General features: G+C 39.4%; 1 long non-coding RNA gene across 5 annotated transcripts; it reads right to left on the bottom strand.

Annotated features, from left to right (window-relative positions):
• Positions 1-10: 10 nt before the first annotated feature.
• LOC126947264 (uncharacterized) lies at positions 11-21,418 on the bottom strand. 5 transcript variants are annotated; one of them, XR_007722994.1, is made up of 5 exons: positions 20,617-21,418; positions 18,529-18,577; positions 18,349-18,414; positions 17,801-17,896; positions 6,886-11,657 (listed from the first exon to the last, which is right to left on the bottom strand). It is a non-coding gene; the product is annotated as an uncharacterized LOC126947264 (long non-coding RNA). The 5 variants fall into 5 exon arrangements; XR_007722992.1 differs by lacking the exon at positions 18,349-18,414 and adding an exon at positions 11-296 and having other exon boundaries at positions 11,537-11,657; positions 18,529-21,418; XR_007722991.1 differs by having other exon boundaries at positions 8,969-11,657; positions 18,529-21,418.
• Positions 21,419-21,424: the final 6 nt, after the last annotated feature.

Here is a 21,424-nt window from a genome sequence, read left to right as displayed (position 1 = left end):
CAACTTGCCCTAAATCATATCCTAATTAATCTCTAATCAATCATTAGCAGATACAGAGGCAGGATTCAAACCCAGAATTCTTAACCAGTACCCAACAGTCCATCCACATCTTAACAATTATCCTCTACTGCCCCTTGGGCCCCCTGTCCCCAGGAGCCTGGTCAGCCAAGACTCACATCCGCAGGTGAGTGGTAACCACCAAAAGCGGCTGTGTCAGGGCTACTGCCATTGATTTTCTTTTTCCTGTTAGCTCCTGCTGGAACGCCAGGGCTCTTCCTCTTCCAATATTCTTTTAACTGTGGGAAAGAAGAGCAGTGACACTCATGAGAACTATCAGCCCCTATAGCCACCTCCTCCTTCACAGTTTTGACAAAATACTCTTATACACCATCTGATTTAATGCCACCACCAACTGTACATGGTGTTGTCACAATCATTTAGTGACTGAGAGGGATTGATATCATGGTTAGAAAAAAAAAGAAAAAGGCAATACTGGAACTTAAGCTCAGTCTTCTGACTCCAACGTCTGGGGTTTTGCCATGAATCAGCAGCTACCAGGGGCAGAGTTAGAACAGTAAACATGAAGCAGGCAGGAACTGCATGGTTTAGAGTCATACATCCTCACATGTCTGTTAGTGTGAAGAAGTGCACCAGTACCTCTCACACTTGCATATCAATGTGTCCTCATGGCAGGAGGCAGCTTTTTTTAAAATCTGGGAATTTTTCAGAAAGAGGACAACCCAAGCCTGATTTCAGAGAGAAGTCTGGTATATACTTCGAAACCTATGTGACTATCATCCCTAAGTACATTAATGTTTGATCTGAAGAGAATCAAGGGAAAATGATGCTTCAGAAAGATGTCCCACATTCATCCTGTGGCACTCAAAGTACCCCAGAGATGATATGAGGAACATTCAAGCTATGTAGTTCAGCTTCCCAAGATCTACTCCACTGAAGATGAGCAAATCTCACTTCAGAGACCACTGACTGAAGGGCAGTCTGGTCCCAGAACTGTGGAGAACTCAGAAAAGAATGTTAAAGTCTCTCTGCAAAGTAGAAGCCTGGGAGAAAACCAAACCAAACCTGTTCTCCCATGGCCACCCAGAGATACTGTCAACGTTTTGAGCACACAGGGGAAGTGCAGGCTTTTCCCACTGTCAATGTCTATGTGAAGCGAGTAAGGCAGCCTGAAACCTCTTGTTCCTGGGTCCCATAGTCCCCATTCCCCTTCCAACTGGAAATTTGTGCTGTGACCAGAGGAACAGGAAACGGGGTGAGAAAACTTAGGGAATTGGGTTGTAAGATGAAAGGTTGGTCTTGCAGGAGTAATGACAGTTCCTAGGGGGACTGTGACATCACCACATTCCATTCCTCCCAGGAGAGGGGATCACATCAGCGTGATGCCCAAGTCACCAATTCCACGATGGGGGAGGGAAACACAGGGTTCAGACCCAGGTCCTTGGAGACACCAGCCGAAGGAGCCCAGGGAGGTCGAGCTTGGGGCAGCAGGAGGGGAGGGCAGAGTCTGCAGTAGGGAGCCCCAGGAGTCACCAGCCTAAAGTCACCCAGGGACGACTGGTGAGTGTGTTGCCTGGGGCTAGGGGACCCAGGTCCTGGGAGACGGAGGCCCAAAGAGCTCAGGGAGGTCGGGCTTGGGGCAGCAGTAGGTGAGGGCCGAGTTTGGAGCTCGTGAGCCCCAGAAGCTGCCAGCCGAAAGTCACCCTGGGGTAAAGATCAGCAAGGGAGGGATTGGGCTTCTTGCTGAAGGGGTTGGGCTGACTGACAAGAATTTGGTGGGGGGAGCCCAGAGTCGCTGGTGTTGGGGGGCTCAGTCCGGTATGCCTCAGGAGTAGTTTGGACTCTGGCAATGGTCTTGTCCTTGGAGGGGATCTGTGACTGGGTTGGGGGCTATGACCTGCTGTGTTTTACCTTTTTCTTGGCTGCGGTGAATTTTCCCTGTCGTGTTTTTTCTGACATCATGGGGTGCGGAGGGAGGCGGGGTTGGGGGTCACATCAGCGAAATCCCAGTGAGCACGGCTGAATGCCTCCAGTCACCTACCAGGCCGCTGTGCAACTGAGCCAGAGGAGGTGTAACCAGGGCTCCACTAGAACTCAGAAGAGGGGCGTGGCCTTAATGCTCCAAGCCCATTGGTCAGTGAGAAAGATGAAAGGGAAAGGAGGTGTGGCCAGGCAGCAGGGTGTCCAGAGGGACCTGTGGCATCACAAGGAAAGCTGCCCATGCAGCTACTGTTCCTGCCCACTCAGAGAGAGAGGAGGGGCTGCCCACTCGGAGAGGGGAGGGGCTGGCTTTTGCTTTAAAAGCTTTCAAACTGTAAAAAAAAACTTAAAAAACTATACATGTGTATACTTTATATATACGTGTGTCTGTGTGTGTGTATCTATGTTTTCCTCCAGAGCTGTCTTCATTATCCAGCTTCTATGCAAAGTCTATGATTTTGGCCTATATTTTTCATCTTCAAATAGAGTACAAGAATTACCAGTATCACCTTCACTGAGATACAGATCCTAGAAAAATGGAAAATGCTTGATGATTAATGAAGCAGACTATAGTACCAACATTCCAATAATACAAAATAATCACAATGATTTTTTTGGAAGAACATTTCTCTTATTCTCCTACATTATTAAGATTTTTTGTTTTTTAAATCAGAAACCTGTCTGATATCTTTAAAAACACAAAGCTTTTGGGCTGGGTGCGGTGGCTCACAGCTGTAATGCCATCACTTTGGGAGGCCGAGGTGGGCGGATCGTCTGCGGTCAGGAGTTCAAGACCAACCTGGCCAACATGACGAAACCCTGTCTTTACTAAAAATACAAAAACTAGCCAGGTGTGGTGGTGGGTGCCTGTAATCCCAGCTATTTGGGAAGCTGAGGCAGGAGAATTACTTGAACCCAGGAGACGGAGTTTGCAGTGAGCCAAGCTCATGCCACTGGACTTCAGCCTGGGCGACAGAGCAAGACTCCATCTCAAAAGATGTAAAATAAAATAAAATAAAATAGAAAATAAGGAAGAACACAGAGCTTTCAATTTAATAAGCACTTGAAGCTCTCTACTGGTTTAAGAGAAATACAAGTCCCATTATTCTAGAATCACCTGGCCTCTCTAAGCCTTGCAAATGAAACCGAATTTCTCACTTGACACTGTGCTTTGCAATCTTGAAAACCAATAATTATGTTACCTCACTGTGTACTGCTTATTAGCTGAATTCCACACTAGGCTGGGATCATGGGTTGAATCTTTCATGATTTTCTCCATAACTTGTGTGCTTCTTATCCCAGAGCAAATTAAACTTTTTTTCTAGAGTTCTACGATTTACAGTTAATAGACAAGAGTGGTTCTCAAAATGTAGTCTATGGACTAGCGGCACCAGCAGCACCTGAGATCTTTTCATAAGTGCAAATCCTCAGGCCCCATCCTGGACCTGGTGAATCAGAAACTCTGGAGTAGGGTTCAGCAACCTGTGCTGCAGTAGTCCCTCCAGGTGTTCAAGAACCTCTGGCATATGGCAGGTAGAAAAATATGTTTCCTTCTGTAGGTCCAAAGCCAGATATAACATACGTTCTGCCTTGTTATGCAACAATGACATGCAATGAAAAGACATAAATCTCCTTCCTACTCCCACCCTGTATCCAGTGTCTTTTATTTTTGTGAGTTCAATAAGAAAGCAAGTGGCAATCAGAGACTTAGTCTAAAACATATATTTATAAGTGTCAGTTCTCATCCAGGCTGATCTCATAGAAAACCTGTGACATCCTTTTAGATCTCAAGTTTTAAAAAAGTATCTCCACAATGTGAGACTCAGGCACACTAGCAGTTCTATAATAAAACACCAAGTAGATCGGGATGTCCAACCTTACTAGAGAAGAAAAGTGGAATCATTGGCTATATTTTCAAATTGCATTCAACAGGAAATTTAAGTGTAGAAGTTTTTTTCACCTTCATATTTCCAAGTTATTAGAATTAAACCAGAATACACCATTCTTTCAAAGCCTCTAGCCAGGCTAAGTTTTACTGTATTATTTCTTGCTTTCAATGGATATAAAGCAGATTCCTGGTAGGCACATTTTGTATACCTGCAAAGATGCAGAACCAAAAAGTTCCAGTCCAGGAGTTCAAGGCTGCAGTAGCTATGATTATGGCACTGCACTCCAGCCTGGGTGACAGAATGAAACTTAGATCATTATATTTTCTCCTACTCCCGTTTACACTAAAATCACTCAGTTAAAAGGCTTTCAAATTTGGCAGGATAAAAATTAAGTGAAATGTGACTTTGGAGGTTGGTTAGTGAAAGAAAGAAAAGAGAAAGAAGGAAGGAAGGAGGGAGGGAGGGAATAAAGAAAGAGAAAGAAAGGAAAGGAAGAAAGAGGTAAAGAGAGAAAGAAAGAGGGAAAGAAAGAAAGAAAAAGAGAAAGAGGAAAGAACATAGAAGGGGAGAGAGAAAGAGTGAAAAAGAGGAAAAAAAAACAAAGTGAGAATGGCAAGGAAGGAAGGAAGCAAGGAAGAAGGAGAAGGAAAGAAAGAATGATGAAAGAGAGAAAGAAACGAGAGGAAAAAAAGAAAGAGGAAAGTAAAGGAAAGGAAAGGGAAGGGAAGGGAAGGGAAAATAAAAGAAAAGAAGTAAGGAAAAATGAAATGACAAATTACTTACTGGGAGAAAGTTTTTGTAACCTCATCGACATATAAAAGTTTTACATCCTTAGTCTATAAAGCAATCTTTAAAATTACTAAGAAAAACAAAACAAAAAACAAAACAAAAAAACCAAATGATTTTCAACCGAGAAAAGGCAATGGAGAAAGTGGCACTTCTCATGAGAATAAAAATGGCCAATGGTATATAAAAAGATTCAAAAGCACTAGAAATCAAAGAAATGTCATGAAAACAATGACATTTTCTGTATAAAGGCAGAAAAGATGACACATGGAAGGGGGAACCTGGAGCTCTGTCCTTGTTGGTGGGAGTATAACCTGAGTCACTTTTCCTGGAGGATAATTTGAAAATTTTGATTAAAAACCCTAAAAATTATTTTCCTCCAGAAATTCTACTTCTACGAATTCAGTCCAAAAATGTTTGGTCAAGTCTATTAAAATGTATATATAGGAAAATTCACCTCTAGAGTGGCAATGATTAACTTAATATACATCCAGCTGTTAAAAATGATGATGCCAGGATATATTGACTGCCACAGAAATATGCCCAAAATATAGTAAGTGACAAAAGTATTATGATTCTACCTTTAAAAAGGTTTATATGCATAAAAACTTATAAAAAGCAAAAAACCAGAATGTTTGAGTGGCAAATTAAAGATTTTTCTTAATATTTGTCATTCAAATTATTACAAAAGGAATGACTTCCTATACAATCAGGGAGAATTGCTGTTTTCATGTATCTGTATTTAAATCTCTTTTCTTTTTCTCAGTTTTCTGCTGTATGTTTCCCATGTAGGTTCCCGTGGAGATTAGAATCCCTGTCCTCTTGAGGTAAATCAGCCCATTTTTGGGAAGTACATTACATAACACTGCCCCATGTTCCTTTTAAGAGATCTGGAGACATTTTTATTTCAAATTGTTTTATTGTTCTCAGATTTTTTTAATATATGAAATTGAGGAAAAGACAAAGGAAAGGCTGACATCCTGGGGCTACTCTTCCAATTTTTGCTGCTATTGTTATGTATTAATATTCACGGTACTGAAATGAGGGGCAGGCCCTTAGATCCTTTGTTCTTATCTCTTTCTCATCATCCTACTTCATTTCCTCATTCACTTATTTTTAAAAGGGTCATGTGTACAAATACATAGTTCACAAAATTTTTAAATATAACTATCTATGAATGTATGTGGCAAAATTTCATTTACAGTCTTATTCTCCTTCCACAGCCAAACACTTTTAATTGGTCTCTTATATATCATTTCAGAATTTATCTTTGCAAATACACATGTATATTCTTATTCTACTCTTCTCTCTCAACACAAAAAGTAGCATACCATTCATACGATGCCATTCCTTGTTCCTTTTATAACACCCACACTATATATGTGAGTTTTTCTACATGAGTACAGAGGTCTTTCTCATTCTTGTTTACAACTGCACAGTATTCACCGTTAGAATGTTCCACGGTTTACTTAACCAGTTCCTGTTGGTGGACACTGAAGTCATCACTATCATACTATTAGTAAAAATAATGACAAGCAAAACCACCTACACACACCAACTTCATTTCTGAATCTGCCTTTGATGAAACCTCTATTTGAATCACCACAAGGTCACAAGGCTGAAATGTTAGCCCCCTTTTTAGTTTTCATAATGTACAGCAGGATGTAGCAAAAGACTCCCTTGGGCAAAGCAAATGTGCTCTTTGGGGATTTACTTCAAAACAATAAATGGATAAACAGAACACCAAGGAGAAATCTTTCTATTTAAGCAAGCACATGTATGTATATAATACACTTATATGCATAGAAAGTATACAATAAATCCATCAAAGCGTTAAGCATTGTCTCAGTATGGTGGATCTATGGAGTGCTTTGTAGACAGCCCTCTTTGCCTATCAATTCTTTCTAGTTTCAAAAGAGTGAATATTTACTATTTTTGCAATATAAAATTTCAAAAAATGTTAAATTAAGCTGGATACATTCCTTCAGTCTGTCCTATATTTGTAATCCCAGTTACTCAGGAGACTGAGGCAGAAGAATTGCTTGAACCTGGGAAGCAGAGGTTGCAGTGAGCTGAGATCAAACCATTGCACTCCATCTTTGGCGACAGAGCGAGACTTCATCTCAAAAAAAAAAAAAAAAAATACCTTCTCTGAGAAGTCTGTAATCCCAGTACTCAGGAGACTGAGGCAGAAGAATTGTTTGAACCTGGGAAGCAGAGGTTGCAGTGAGCTGAGATCACACCATTTCACTCCATCTTTGGCGACAGAGCGAGACTTCATCTCAAAAAAAAAAAAAAAAAAAAAAAAAAAAATCAGCTTAAATACCTTCTCTGAGAAGTCTTTGTATCTTCCTATTCTTTCAGTAAGAGTTGAAAATTCCTCAACTCTTGAAACATTTGTGCCTCTATTACTATGTATCAGTCACTGAACTGAGTGCCTAGATAGAAAGAAGAAACTGTAGACCCTTCCTTTATGGAGCTCATCATCCAGTATGGAAAACAACCATATGAAGAAATAACTACAGTATAGGTCCTCAGAGCTCAAAACTTATCCTAAATACTGCTAAATTAATATTGTGTGAGGTTTTGAAAGTACTAGGGCCCGAGACAATACCACTGTTTGGATGACTTTCCATCCAAGTGAACATTGGGCCCTCATCATCAAAGGTGATATGTGTGTGCCTCTTCCTTGCAACCCACCAGGGCCTAACATATCATATCACCACTGTTGAAATTAGGAAACAGGCTCAGAAGTCCAAGAGCTTGACCCAAGCAACTCAGCTGTTAGGTAGCAGAACCCGGTCGGTATGATTCTTCTTCAATGTCCTGCCAGTTACATGGGCAAGTGGCCTCAAAATCAACAAAACACAAGTATGGATTGACATGCATCAATGGAGAGAGGCTGAAAAGGAAGAGTTTATACACAAGAATAGAAGAGAAATGCTCTAGAAGAGAAATGTTCTAAAAGTGTGTCTTTGAATGTGAAGTACAAGGGGACACATCGGGTTTCACCTTGGTCAAGTGAATCTGTATAATTCCAACCTGGGCCTCACCCCTGAGCTCCAGTCTTAGTTATCTCTTTTTCTTACTCTAATATAAAATCCACAGGGCAGAACTTAATCTCTAGGTTGTTCACCACAAATTAAAGCAGAGTCTGGTTTATAGTAAGTACTTAATAAATACATGAACTATCAAAGAAGCTAAAGAAACATTTCACACTCTTGGGGGAAGGGATTACCATGAAAGAGACCCTAGTAATCACTTACGAATACAGTTGACCCTCATTATTTGTGGATCCCACATTTGCTAATTTGCTTACTTGCTGAAATGTCTTTGTAATCCCCAAATTAATACCTGTGGAGCTTTCAAGGTGATTCATGGATGTGCACATAGTAGTGAAAATTCTGTCACTCCTTGCACACGTCCCAAGCTAAGGTCAAATAAGGTGTCCCTCGGTCTTCTTGTTTCAGCTCTCACACAAATATGACCGGAGGACAGAGACAGTAGAGGGCCGTGTAGTGTGGTGCAAGAAGCTGTGGCTCTGGGGCCAATTGGACGGGGTCTGAATCTTACCTCTGGCACCTGTTAGTGGAGCGGCCTCAAGCAAATCATTTAACACTTCTGTACTCCCCTTATTCTCTTGGAAAGAAAAAAATTCAATCTATCAGGATGAGTGGTTTTTTGGAATTAAGATTATAACCTATGTGAGATATGTACATATGTACATACTGACCCTGGAAACAAGGGCTTAGTGTTTGATTAATTTAGTGTTCCAGGCAACTTTATAGAATATTACTACTGCAAATAATAAGAATTGACTGTAATCATTTATAAAGAAAGAGCAGAGATGTAGACAAAACAATTACTTGGATGAGCTAGAGGCAGGCTTCAAGAAGCTTTTGAAGAAACAGAACTTCACCAGACACATAAGGTGTGGAAAATGCTTGCAAGGAGAGAGAACGGGGCCTACAGAGAGAGGTCTAGATGCTGGAAAAAAACAGGTAGGTTCAGGAAGTGGCACTTAGGAAGTCTAGAGCAGTAGAAGATGAGGCCAGAACATGGTGCCACAGCGCTTCTCTACACCCTGTATACACCCTGTACTGCAGAACCTCACTCTTTGCATTGAATTCTTGGTTTCTAGTTGTCTCTTCCATTAATCTCTAAGCCCCTCAACATCAAGGTCTCTAAGAGTAAATCCTAGGTACAGCCCTCTAAATTTACAAACAAGTTATTATTAAACACAGATACACCAAAAAAGACTGTACAAAAATAACGTTAGATTTCTTTTTTTTTTTTTTTTTTTTTTTTTTTTGAGACGGAGTCTTGCTCTGTAGCCCGGGCTGGAGTGCAGTGGCCGGATCTCAGCTCACTGCAAGCTCCGCCTCCCGGGTTTACGCCATTCTCCTGCCTCAGCCTCCGGAGTAGCTGGGACTACAGGCGCCCGCCACCTCGCCCGGCTAGTTTTTTGTATTTTTAGTAGAGATGGGGTTTCACGGTGTTAGCCAGGATGGTCTCGATCTCCTGACCTCGTGATCCGCCCGTCTCGGCCTCCCAAAGTGCTGGGATTACAGGCTTGAGCCACCGCGCCCGGCCATAACGTTAGATTTCAACTGCAGTCATAGCAATTCACAACTTGTATAGATTTGCAATTTTTCCATGATTTTTCTCTGATGACTGCTGTAACTCTGTTGTAAACCTGTTTCATTGTTTTAGACACACAGACATTTGTTAGAATTCTAACATTCTAAAAGAGCCAGAAAGATCTTGGTCTTTTAGTGTAAACGATTGATGGGTTGATTGACTGAGATGGGGTCTCATTATGTAGCCCAGGCTGGTCTGAATCTCCCAGGTTCAAGCAATCCTCCTAACTCAGCCTCCCAAGTGGCTGGAATTACAGGCACACACCAATAGGCTGGGCTCTAGTGTGATGTATTAACGAGGTTTAAACATACGGTCCATTAGACAAGGCTGCCACCTCAGACTAAAGATTTCTTTTAATTCACTCTAATAGACTTATTTCTCTATATGCAAGACAGAATTTTACCCTAGTAAAACACAAGGAAGCATATTGATATACATATATGTTACAAACAGGATAAGGAAAGTAATATAATGGTCTCCACAAAAACTTGCAAAACCCTGGCCAAAACACAGTAAACAGGATGCTAAACTCACAGCTTACATTTCTCCCCTGAGACCTAGGAAAACCAATTCCAGTTTTTGTGCAGTCACAAAACTAAGCACTGTGAGAATTTGTAAGATTTGGTAAACTTGCATATTCTCCCCACCCTGATTCACAAGTAGCCAAAGGAATCTACCAGTCTTACCCCACCAAAGAGGTTCAATCTCCAACCTCCAAAATGAAACCCTCACTGTCCAATATCTGAATTTATATTTTCAAACATGTAAAATCTTAATCTAAAAGCAGTGCATTAGCTTTTCCCCCATAAAATTCTTGGTATAATTTTGCTTAGGCATGACACACTTTGTACTATTATCTAAAAACATATGGATAGAACCAACATTACTAGAAACCAAACGAATATACTATGAAAGTGAAAAGGAAATAGGGAGTGTTGTTTTTAAACTGATTCAATGCTGTTATTCTCCACTGATAGATTGGGTGTGATCAAATCACATCGTGCTGTACAGCTAAGGATGTCCTACATTTTATGACAAAGTAAGGTAACAAATTATTTATTGAGGACCTGTTGGGTACACGGAGGCATGCTAGAAGCTGTAAAAGACTTGATTCTTGCCCTCAAGAAACTTTCAAGGTTGAACACAGCCTGATAGAAGGTAGTCAAAAAGCAAATACTTCAAGGACTATCCATCACAACTACCGTAGGTATTTACTTTACCCTTCTACAAGTCTCTGAGTATTTCCAGGCCCCCTTTACTATCTCCAATGGACTCTATGGCTCAACATTCTTTAGAGCCACAGGCTTTCATGGTCTTCACATTATTATTGAATCTACATTTCTCTGTATCTGCCTCATTTGCCAATTAAAACTCCACTTTGCATCCAACCACCACTTTGGCTTTGGAACCGCCACCTGATATTGACACTTCATAGATGTAATATGTTTATACTTATATGCCTCTATCTACTGATGAGGATCCTACTCTTTTAGTATACATAGTGCCATTGACTTCCAATCAATTACTTTTGATAATTCCCAAAGTATTGGATAATATCTGATAATACTCCCAAAAGAAATAATGAGTGATGTTCTCTCAAATATATGTATAATCAAATGTGAAATGGAGGAGAAGATGGGGAGGACCTTAGACTCAGAGACTGTATTCAGACCTTTGTAGTGGCATTTGTTTGACGTAATTATGCATTTATAAAATAAGTAAATTTGTCATCAGATCAGTCTGAAATTTATAGAGGCTTTTGTTGGTGAGAAATATATTTTATGTATAATCATTTACCCATGGGAATTCTTTTGATTATTGTTATCTGTTAAAGCCTTCAGTTCACAATATTTCCACTGTTAATAGTTATATCTCTTTGGAGCGGATCTGAAGAATTCGAGGACCACATACTAATTGCGATTTGATGTTATTCTGGTAGGACAATTGATTGGCTTTGGGTTGCGGGGAGTTAGAATTTGAAGGCGGGTCTGAGTCTAGAGATCTTGCCACTGACTTTTGGGAAGTCTGTTGATTGTGCCTTTGGAAGAGCCTTTAAATGCCTTATGGAAGGCTGGGCACGATGGCCCATGACTGTAATCCCAGCACTTTGGGGGACCGAGGTGGCTGGATCATTTGAGGTCAAGAGTTCGAGACCAGCCTACAAGGTAAAACTTTGTCTCTCCTAAAAATACAAAAAATTAGCCAGGCGTGGTGGCACATACCTCTAGTCCCAGCTACTCAGGAGGCTGAGGCAGGAGAATCACCTGAACCTGGGAGTTGGAGGTTGCATGAGCTGAGATTGCGCCACTGCATTCCAGCTTGGGTAACAGAACAAGACTCCATCTCAAAAAAATAAAAAAAAATAAAATTAATTAGTTAATTAATTAATGGATTACATGTTATGACTGTTCTGTACCTTTCCAACAGGGTAACAGTAATATCACAGAACATCCTTGGGGTATTGTTTCTATAAGTTTGGGGTTATTAACAGTTACCAGGTTAAAATGTAATAAATACATGTAACAGAGGTAACAAATTAATAAATAAGTTTGGAAACGCTTGGTAAATTCAACAGGACTTCTCAGAACAATGAATTTATATGGCCATGATTGTGGGTTTTTTTTTTGTTTTGTTTTTTGTTTTTTTTTTTTAAGGAGCATTCGCAAGACTCTGTAGTACACCAGTTTGGGAACTGTTGGGGTAGGAATCAGGGTAATTAGGATTTGGCCTATTCCAGGTAGAGGTTGTCACTATGTTCAAGCAATTGTTCTTAGTCTTTGGTCTTTGCATATATCAGCAAATTAACAAGCAAAAATATCAGAATTGGGCCTTGGCTCAGGCCTAACAAATCAGAATATCTGAAAAGTGTGGGTGTGGATAAGCTTCTGGGTGATTCCATGTACTCCAGAGACTGAAAACCACTCAATTACAATAGGCCTTCTCACCCCTTGCTAAATGAATTGTTAATCCTACTTGAGTATGCTTCTGTTTTGTTTTCTTGGGCCTGGTCCAGAGACTAGACTGTTGCTACAATTAAGTTCAATTTTATCATTCTTCCCACAGTATCTGTATCCCGATTTTCAGATTCCATTTCATCAGTGGGACAAATTTATAGGTCAGTATAGGACCAGTTTTAAACATTAATGGAAAAGAGATTGTATTATATTGATATTGTCCTTCTAATCTGGCAGCCTTGAATTTAATTTAGAAAATGCCTCTATTTCTAATTTTACCTTGATTTTGATATATTTTACTATTACGGATCACATACATAATTTTCCTTTTTCTTGACTTCCTTGTCAACTAATATGTTTTTGAAAGCTTCTGGTTAACTTCTAATTGCAGGTAAGTGTTAGTTTCTGTTTGCTTAACAAGCTCATTGAGGTTGTTTTTCTTTGAGATGGGAGTCTCGCTCTGTTGCCCAGGCTGGAGTGGGATGGGTGATCTCGGCTCACTGCCACTTCCACCTCCCTGGTTTAAGCAATTTCCATGCCTCAGCCTCCCCAGAAGCTGGGATTACAGGTGCCTGCCACCAAGCCCAGCTAATTTTTTACATTTTTAGTAGAGACAGGGCTTCACCATGTTGCCCAAGCTGGTCTCAAACTCCTGACCTCAGGTGATCCACCCAACTCAGCTTCCCAAAGTGCTGGGATTTTAGGCATGAGCCACCACCCCTCGCCACTTCTCCCATTTTTTACAGGGTAGTCTTTTTGAACTTCTAAGAGCTCTTTAAAATAGTAAAGCCCTGCCATAATGCTGTTAAAAACCTAAGATATAAAATGGGTAGTAACATGCTTCTCTTAACATTAATGAAAAAGTGTTTTTTAATCGGTCCGTATTTTTGCAAAAAGGACAAAAATAAAAGATTTAGAAACAAACTGTACATAGAAAGTACATATTTCCTGAAACTCCCATGTGATTGTGAAGGAGTCACTTTCAAAACCTACTGCCCGCCACCCAAAACACAAGGAGAAAATAAGAATGTTATCCTCTTCCATCCTGGGCTGGAGATTTAGCCCTTTCTATTCTTTTAACTCACTGATTCCTACTTGTATATCTTTTTTTTTTTTTTTTTTTTTTTTTTTTTTTTTTTTTTTTTTTTTTTTTTTTTTTTTTTTGAGACGGAGTCAGTAGCCCAGGTGGACTCAAAGCCCACTCAGCTCACTGCAATCCGCCTTTCTTCACAGCCATTCTTTCAGCTGTACTGGGATTACAGGCAGCCCTTTCCCGGCTATTTTTTGTATTTCTTAGTAGAGACGGGGTTTCACCGTGTTAGCCAGGATGGTCTCGATCTCCTGACCTCGTGATCCCATACTTGTGGGATACAGGCTTGAGCCACCGCGCCCGGCCATATCTCTTTTTTTTTAAATTAATTTTTAATTTTTTATTTTTTTTGAGACATAGTCTCACTGTCCCCAGTCTGGAGTACAGTGGTGCAATTTCAGCTTGCTGCAAGCTCCACCCTCCCGGGTTCATGCCATTCTCCTGCCTCAGCCTCCTGAGTAGCTGGGACTACAGGTGCCTGCCACCACGCCCGGCTAATGTTTTGTATTTTTAGTAGAGATGGGTTTTCACTGTGTTAGCCAGGATGGTCTCGATCTTCTGACCTCATGATCTGCCCCCCTCGGCCTCCCAAAGTGCTGGGATTACAGGCGTGAGCCACCGCACCCAGCCTCTACTTATGTATCTTTAATAATTTCCCCATTCTGCTTTCCGTCAGGTCTTTTCATTGTCCTTTCTAAGAATGAGTTAGAGGCTTCATTCGTTTTCATTCTTTTCTTAATGACGTAAGGATTTTAAGGCAATGAATATTTCTCTGAGCTCTCCTCTAGTCTCTAATCAGTAATGATTGCATTATTGCTTTTCTCTACATATTTGGCAGTTTTAATTTCAAGTCCCTCTTTGACCTTGATTAATGCTGTTTGCATTAATTTTTTTTTTTTTTTTGGTAATAACACAAATCAACATTTGTTTTCTGGTTTTGTTATTAATTTATAGATTCAAAACTAGGTAAGATGACAATTTTAAATGACTGATCTAAATGACTTTTTCTACATTAAAAAAACTTTCAAGTATTTATAAAAGCTGTGATCTTTCATTGAAAAAGAGATAGCTTTTGAAATGTTCAACTCAAGATAGGAAGACAGAGGGTAGAGGAAGGGAGAGGAATAATAGAGATCTTTTGTATTTTAACTATGGTTCATCATCAGAGTCTAAGCATTCTGAAATTGCATTGTTTCTTAAGGGACCACAAAATTACAAGGGTGTTTTTCCACAGATTTTTTAAAGCCAAAACATTCACATAGCTTTTTGTTAAATCTCTAATCTTTATTATTTGCCTTCTAACCTTAAAACTGCTTTCATATTTGCATGCCATACAATTCTCACATTGGTAAAAAAAGGTTCCTAAATGGCCCTGTGGGTGGTACCATACTCCATTTTTTTTACATCTTCTGACAGTTTAGTTGCTTGTTCTGAATTAGTGCACTTCTTAATTTAAAATCACGATACATTTTAATGTTTCTCCCACACTGTCATCACACATAAAAAGTGCTTGAGAACCAAATTTGAAATATAAATTCAAAACGATATCTAATTTTGTTATTATAAAGAGCTTCAGTTTGGCCTCGTAATTTAGAAAGGTCTAATATTTGTCCAATTGTACCATGTTCTTTGATAATGCCAAAGAGTGCCATTATTCAAAGTCTACCTATCTCCATATTTCCTTTGGGCATTTCTGTGTAAACTTAAGGACTTCTCCAGGTAAGCATTTGATGCGATACAGGTGAGATCCCGGTCCTCCCAAATATGATGGCAGGTGACTTGTCCCGTTTCCGTCTCCACAGTGGTGCATTAATTTTAAAATAACACAAATCAGTTTTTTTCTGTATTTGGAGGTTTATTTTTAAGATCAGGTACCTAAAAGTATTTGGGGTGATATGAAAATTAGCTACATCCTCCTAAGAGAAGTTTTGTAACAGTTATTTAGCATTCAAATTGTTCTTACTACAAGGGTGTTTTTTCCAAATTCCAAAATCCTTTTTGTTTGATACTGAATTGCTCCATCACTTTCTTTTCGTTAATGTACAATGTTGTTAAATCTTCTGACTTGCTTGTACATTGGCATATCTTTATCACTCTCTCTCCTTTATAAAAACTTTCAATCTTTTCATATCTTCATATTTTAAATATGATGGATTAAAACTGCTGGATATTTTTTTTTAGTTCCGTCTGGTTAACTGGTAACTTTAGTCCATTTACATTTGTTGTGACTGATTTACGTGGATTTCCTTCTATCACCTTTAGAACTTCTGTTTCTCTTTCTAATATAATTTTAATATCTCCTCTTAGGATTCCACTAAGACATATTTTAGACCTCATTCTGGACTTCCTCCTCCCACAACCCCACCAATTTCTGCCCTATCATCTATCCTTATGTGTCTCTGTGTAACATACTAACCTACTTTTGGGAGATAATTGTCTAACCAATTAATTCTTTCTTCTGATGTCTAATCCATCCACAGAGTTTCTTATTTCAACAATTACATTTTCTATTTCTTTATTTCATTTTATTCTGAGACAGAGTCTTACTCTGTCACCTAGGCTGGACTGCAGTGGCATGCACCTGGAGCCTTGGCCTCATAGGCTCAAGCGATCCTCCCACCTCAGCCTCCTGACTAGCTAGGACTATAGGCACATGCTCCACACCCAGCTATTCTTTTTTTTTTTTGGTGGTGGTGCTGGGGTATTTTTTATAGAAATGAGTTCTCACATGTTGCCCAGGCTTGTCTCCAGCTTCTGGTCTCATACCATCCTCCCACCTCAGCCTCCCAAAGAGTGCTGGGATTACAGGTGTGAGCCACCATATCGAGCTATATATTTTGTTTCTGTAAGTTCTATTTCATCCATTTTCTTTTCAGGTCCTCCTCATCATTCCTGGCAGTCTTACTGGTTGCTCAATTTTATGAGTCCATCTTTTTTTTATATTAGGTTTCACGTGTAACTATTTTCTCACAATTCTAATATTTGAAGTCTGTGCTCTGTATCTGATAATTCCAAAACCTATAGTCTTTGGGAAACATATATTAATTATTTCTAACAATTCTCAAATATGTTGGGTTGAGACTACTTGAATGCTATGATTTGACTGAATTCATATTTACCTGCTTTTAATCTTTGGGAATCCTACAGGCTTAAGGTAGAGATGCTTTCCTACAAAAAGTATCTGTGTCTGCTTCTGATGAGAGCTGTCGGCACAACTAACATGAGACCACTTTACCACCATGCATAATCCTGATATTCTCTTGGATTGTCTTGGAGAATCTCAGCATTACACAAGGTTCTCAAATTCGGCTCCCCAACCTTGCTTATTTATACACAGAAGACTAGACTATTTAGTATAGGTGGTGACTCCCTTCCTCCTACCCCGGAAGAAACAAAACCAATCTCTCATCTGAATGTGATCACAGACTAGGAAATTCTGAAGGTGAATAACTGGAGGCTGTGGGCAGCAGGGAAAGATGGGTGTCTTTCCTGACCATAGAAATAGGTCAGAAGCTGCCCTAAAGGCTGTGTGCTGCAGCATTTCACTCTTTAGCTCAACTACCATTCCCTCCACAAGAGTGTGAATGGAAGCTTCTTAGAGCAACATGTTGTCTTTAAACAAAATCAAATTTTTGCTAAAAGTCATGGTCATGGTTAAAAAGACAAACAAAACAAAACAAAACAAAACACCTCTGGCTTTGGAAGGCTTTCTCAGTAATGTCCTAGAATTCAGGTTACAGGCTGCATTTCATGTTAACTAAACAGAAAACCAGCCTGACCAACATCCTTCTGCCCCATGGCTTGCTCTCAGCTCCTCTTGGTTGGGCCTAGGGCAGCCAGGCTGTCTGGTTCCAATCCTCGCTCTGTTACCTGTGACCTTGGACAAGTTACCTACCTTTAGTTGCCTCATCCATATGATGCAGATATTAATAATACTCTCTTTTTAAGTTATTAAGAGGATTGGTGGAGCTAATAAAAAGTAAAAAATAAGAGCTAATAAAATGTAAGAAATAAAAAGATTTGGTAAGCATAGGCACAGAGGGAAAAAAAATTAAAAATAAGTAATTGAAAAGGCTAGTGCCTAGCACATAAAAGTTCATCAGGAATTAATTCTATAACATGAACACAATTTTGCAAAACTTCAAAGTACATACAACTTTTACTTGGGTATACATACCAATAATAAATTTACAACTGTAGACATGTTTGTCTACACTAAATATAACAAAGACCAATCAGATACTAAATCATTAAGTGATTATCAGTCAGTCAGTATGTTTAATTTTCTTCTACTTCTGTATTTTCTATAGATCATCTTTGTAAAGAAAGAAAACAAACTGAATGACAATGAAATGAATAAAAAATAATTAAGACAGGAAGAAGGTTCACAAAGTAATATAAAATTTGTCTTAGGGTTTATATCAAATTCTTAATAAAAGTACCTTCTTTGCGCCAAGCTGCACGTTGGCCTTGCCTTTGACTCATTTGGCATTTATTTGCATGATGACTGATTCTATGGAGTAGGCACTGCTTCAGCCCTACGGGAAGGAACAAAACATCTCTAGAACACCGCAGCATTCCTGATTCCCACTTGAGAAGGCCTTAACAAAATAGCATATAACTTAGCAGCAGATCAGTGTTAAAAAGTCTGGAGTCAAGGGGAAAAAGTAAAATTGGAACATTTCCAGAATCTCACAAAAAAACAACAAACCGATGTTCTAAGTGCCCAACATGACCAAATTAGAACCTTACATAAAGGTTACTGTTAATGTGTATCCTACAGGTAGCTCTGTCACCCAGACTGCAGTGCAGTGGCGCCATCTTGGCTCTCTGCAAGCTCCGCCTCCCGGGTTCATGCCATTCTCCTGCCTAAGCCTCCCGAGATTCTAGCACTACAGGAGCCCACCACCATGCCCAGCTAAATTTTGTATTTCTTTTTAGTAGAGATGGGGTTTTGACGTGTTAGCCAGGATGGTCTCGATCTCCTGACCTTGTGATCCGCCGACCCGGGCCTCCCAAAGTGCTGGGATACCTTTTTCATTCTTGAAAGTAGGAGCTATGAAAAAAAAAACTAAAATGTCTTTAAGATAACCTTCTACTCATGATCTAACTTACATAATCAAAACACTCTCTTGAGAGTGAAAATTGAGTATTATAAGAAAATAATCACCTGTTTTGTGAGAGGTTCCATACATAATGCTCCTCCATCCAATACATACCTTAAAAAGAAAAAAGGAAAGTTACAAAATTATCTCGAGAATTATTCCTGCTTAAACAATTTCTATGTGCCATTATTAAGAAAGTATGCACACAGTAAAGATAAGAAGAGAACATGCAAGTATGAACATACTTGTTAGGGATATAGGACTATGGGTAATTTAAAAATTCTAATGGTATTACTCTCATGTAATTGCTCTGAAATTCTAGTCAATTGTTTGAAATGGCTCTTAGAACAGAATACTTTGACATTTTGATGATGTCAAAAACTAAGAACTTCGCCCTAAATATTACAAAGAATAGGGGCAGAAGAACCTGTTTCCTTAAATGGCATTTGAGTATTCTTTACAATGGAAAACTTTCTCTCCCATCCTGTGATGGCCAAGAGTTGTTCCTCTGACAATGGCACTGACTTTACCCTATCCAAAATATGAACATCTACATGGTTTCATGGTTCACATTTTTTTTAATCCATTCTGTTGTGAGAATCAAAAGGTTCACAGCATGTGGCTCCTCTGTGGGACTCCTCAAGTCCTTTCTAGGTCTGAAGACTGTTTTCTGAATCAAAGACAACTTCTGGGGATGTACCAAATCTCCCATTAGAAAAATATTTAGATCAAGATATTTTAACCTTTTAACTCTTTCTCAAACAAAATAATTTCATTTCTCCTTTAATGTTATTTTAAATTTCAAAATACACAGATAGCATGCCTCAAATAAAATCAAGGGAATGATAGTTTTAGAACAAAAACTGTGGTAATTTTGAAAACACAAATCTAAGACCACTGATTAGATCTATGTGGACACCAAGTCCACCACAAACTGTTCTGTCCTCCGGGGCTCTGCCCACATCTTTCCCTTGCCTGAGATTCCTTCTGCTTCCTACCCTTCCAAATGCTGTATTTCCCCCCTGCTCACTGCACCCTCTGCCTCCCTAGTTCAAGCGATTCTCCTGTCTTAGCCTCCTGAGTACCTGGGATTACCGATATGTGCCACCACATCTGGCCATTTTTTTTGTATTTTTGGTAGAGATGAGGTTTTGCCATCTTGGCCAGGCTGGTCTCAAACTCCTGACCTCAACTGATCTGCTTGCCTCGGCCTCCCAAAGTGCTGGGGTTATAGGCATGTACCGTGTCTGGCCCATGGTTATCATATGATAATCAATAGAGTACTTAGAGTTCTTAGTACTTTTAATTTCCTCTTATATAGCTGGTATTTGGTATAATGAAAAACACTTTACTAGGAATCAGAAGATTTATTTGGGCAGGTCACAAGCTGACTTATTAATGAGAACCATAACACACTGTGGCAAAAAAGAATCAATGAAGAAACTATGTGAGAGATTTTAAAACTGAAAATGGCATGACTCATAACTTCATGTATTTGTCTCAATTCTAGGTGACATACTAAGATCATACACTTACATTCTTGGAATTCTTACAACAAAATGTTGAAAAGCTATACTGGTCCATTTTACAATCACATTTTAAAACGTTTTCATACATTCATCCTGAATTTGCAGATTTTTATCCAAATCCTTTCCTTGATCATTTTTTTCCCCTCAAATTCTGAACAAAAAATGACCCGTTTTCCTTTCCTATACTTATGGGAATATTGTGTCAACATACACAATTTTATAAACCAGCGCATAAAACTACAGCAGAATACTTATGTCTTTTCTCCCCATTCAGTAAGGGCTTCATTAAAAAGGCATTTTAACATTCAACCATGAAAAACAAACGAACAAAAAAAATGTCTTGGAGGCTAGTAAAAGGCTGGTGTAGTGAGTAAGAGACACAAAGGTTAAATATTTACTCTTTTTCAGTCTTGTGTTTATTTTGCATACATAAGTATTTGGCTGGGTTACCTAACACTGAACTTCCAAAACTGACCATGAGGTTTTATACCAAGAGAAGTACTTTTTATAGCAATTTTCCTGCAGAAACCAAAACAGCCTAGAGAAGCTTTAAAGGTAACAAAATAAAACAGTACACAATTCTAAACAACTCTGCTTCACACCCAACCTGGGACTTCCACTCACTGTAATAGTATATTTGTGATCAACTTTGTAACAAGCTGTCAAAAGGAGACCTCTAACATCTGCTCATGAAGGAATCACTTCAGCATGTCCTGCTGTGCAGCAGAAGACACGTGGGAATCACTCAGAACTCTGGATTTCCAACAGAGCAGCATTTCCCAGAGAGTAAGCCAGAGGACAGCATCCTCTGAGATGCTGTCAGAAGCACTAGTAAATGAATTTGGGAAAAATAGAAAATGGCAATAAGGCTCCAGGAAGTCCTTTGGTACAAGACATTTTGAACCTGGTTTCCCCCAAACCTTGCAATCCCCACAAAACAAATATCTATTAACATTCCACTATATTAGCACTCACAGAACACTTGGGGAGATATGGCAAAGATTAGGCTGCAGGCGTCAGGTAAGTAAACTCTTAAAACGCAATATTGAAAAAAATAGAAATTTAAAAATTAAAACAGAAAAGCAAAATTAAAAGATAGGTAAATAAATACAAAATTTTAGCAAACAATATTGGGCTGGGCAAAGTGGCTGAGACCCATAATCCTAATACATTGTGAGTCTGAGCGGGGTGGATCGCTTTAGCCAGGGAGTTTGAGATCAACATGAGCAACATGATGAAACCCTGTCTCTATCAAAAATGTAAACATTTGCTTGGTGTGGTGGCATACGCCTGCGGTCCCAGCTACTCAAGAGGCTGAGGTGGGAGGATGGCTTGAGCCCGGGAGGCAGAGATTGCAGTGAGCAGTGATTGCACCACCCACTCCATTGGGGCAACAGAGCAAGATCCTGTCTCAATAAAATTAATTAAGTAA

Source organism: Macaca thibetana, unplaced genomic scaffold (assembly GCF_024542745.1).
Source record: "Macaca thibetana thibetana isolate TM-01 unplaced genomic scaffold, ASM2454274v1 unplaced_scaffolds32, whole genome shotgun sequence".
Taxonomy (NCBI): Eukaryota; Metazoa; Chordata; class Mammalia; order Primates; family Cercopithecidae; genus Macaca; species Macaca thibetana.
The sequence above is the reverse complement of the archived record's forward strand: the minus strand, read 5'-3'. Positions and strand labels throughout refer to the sequence as shown.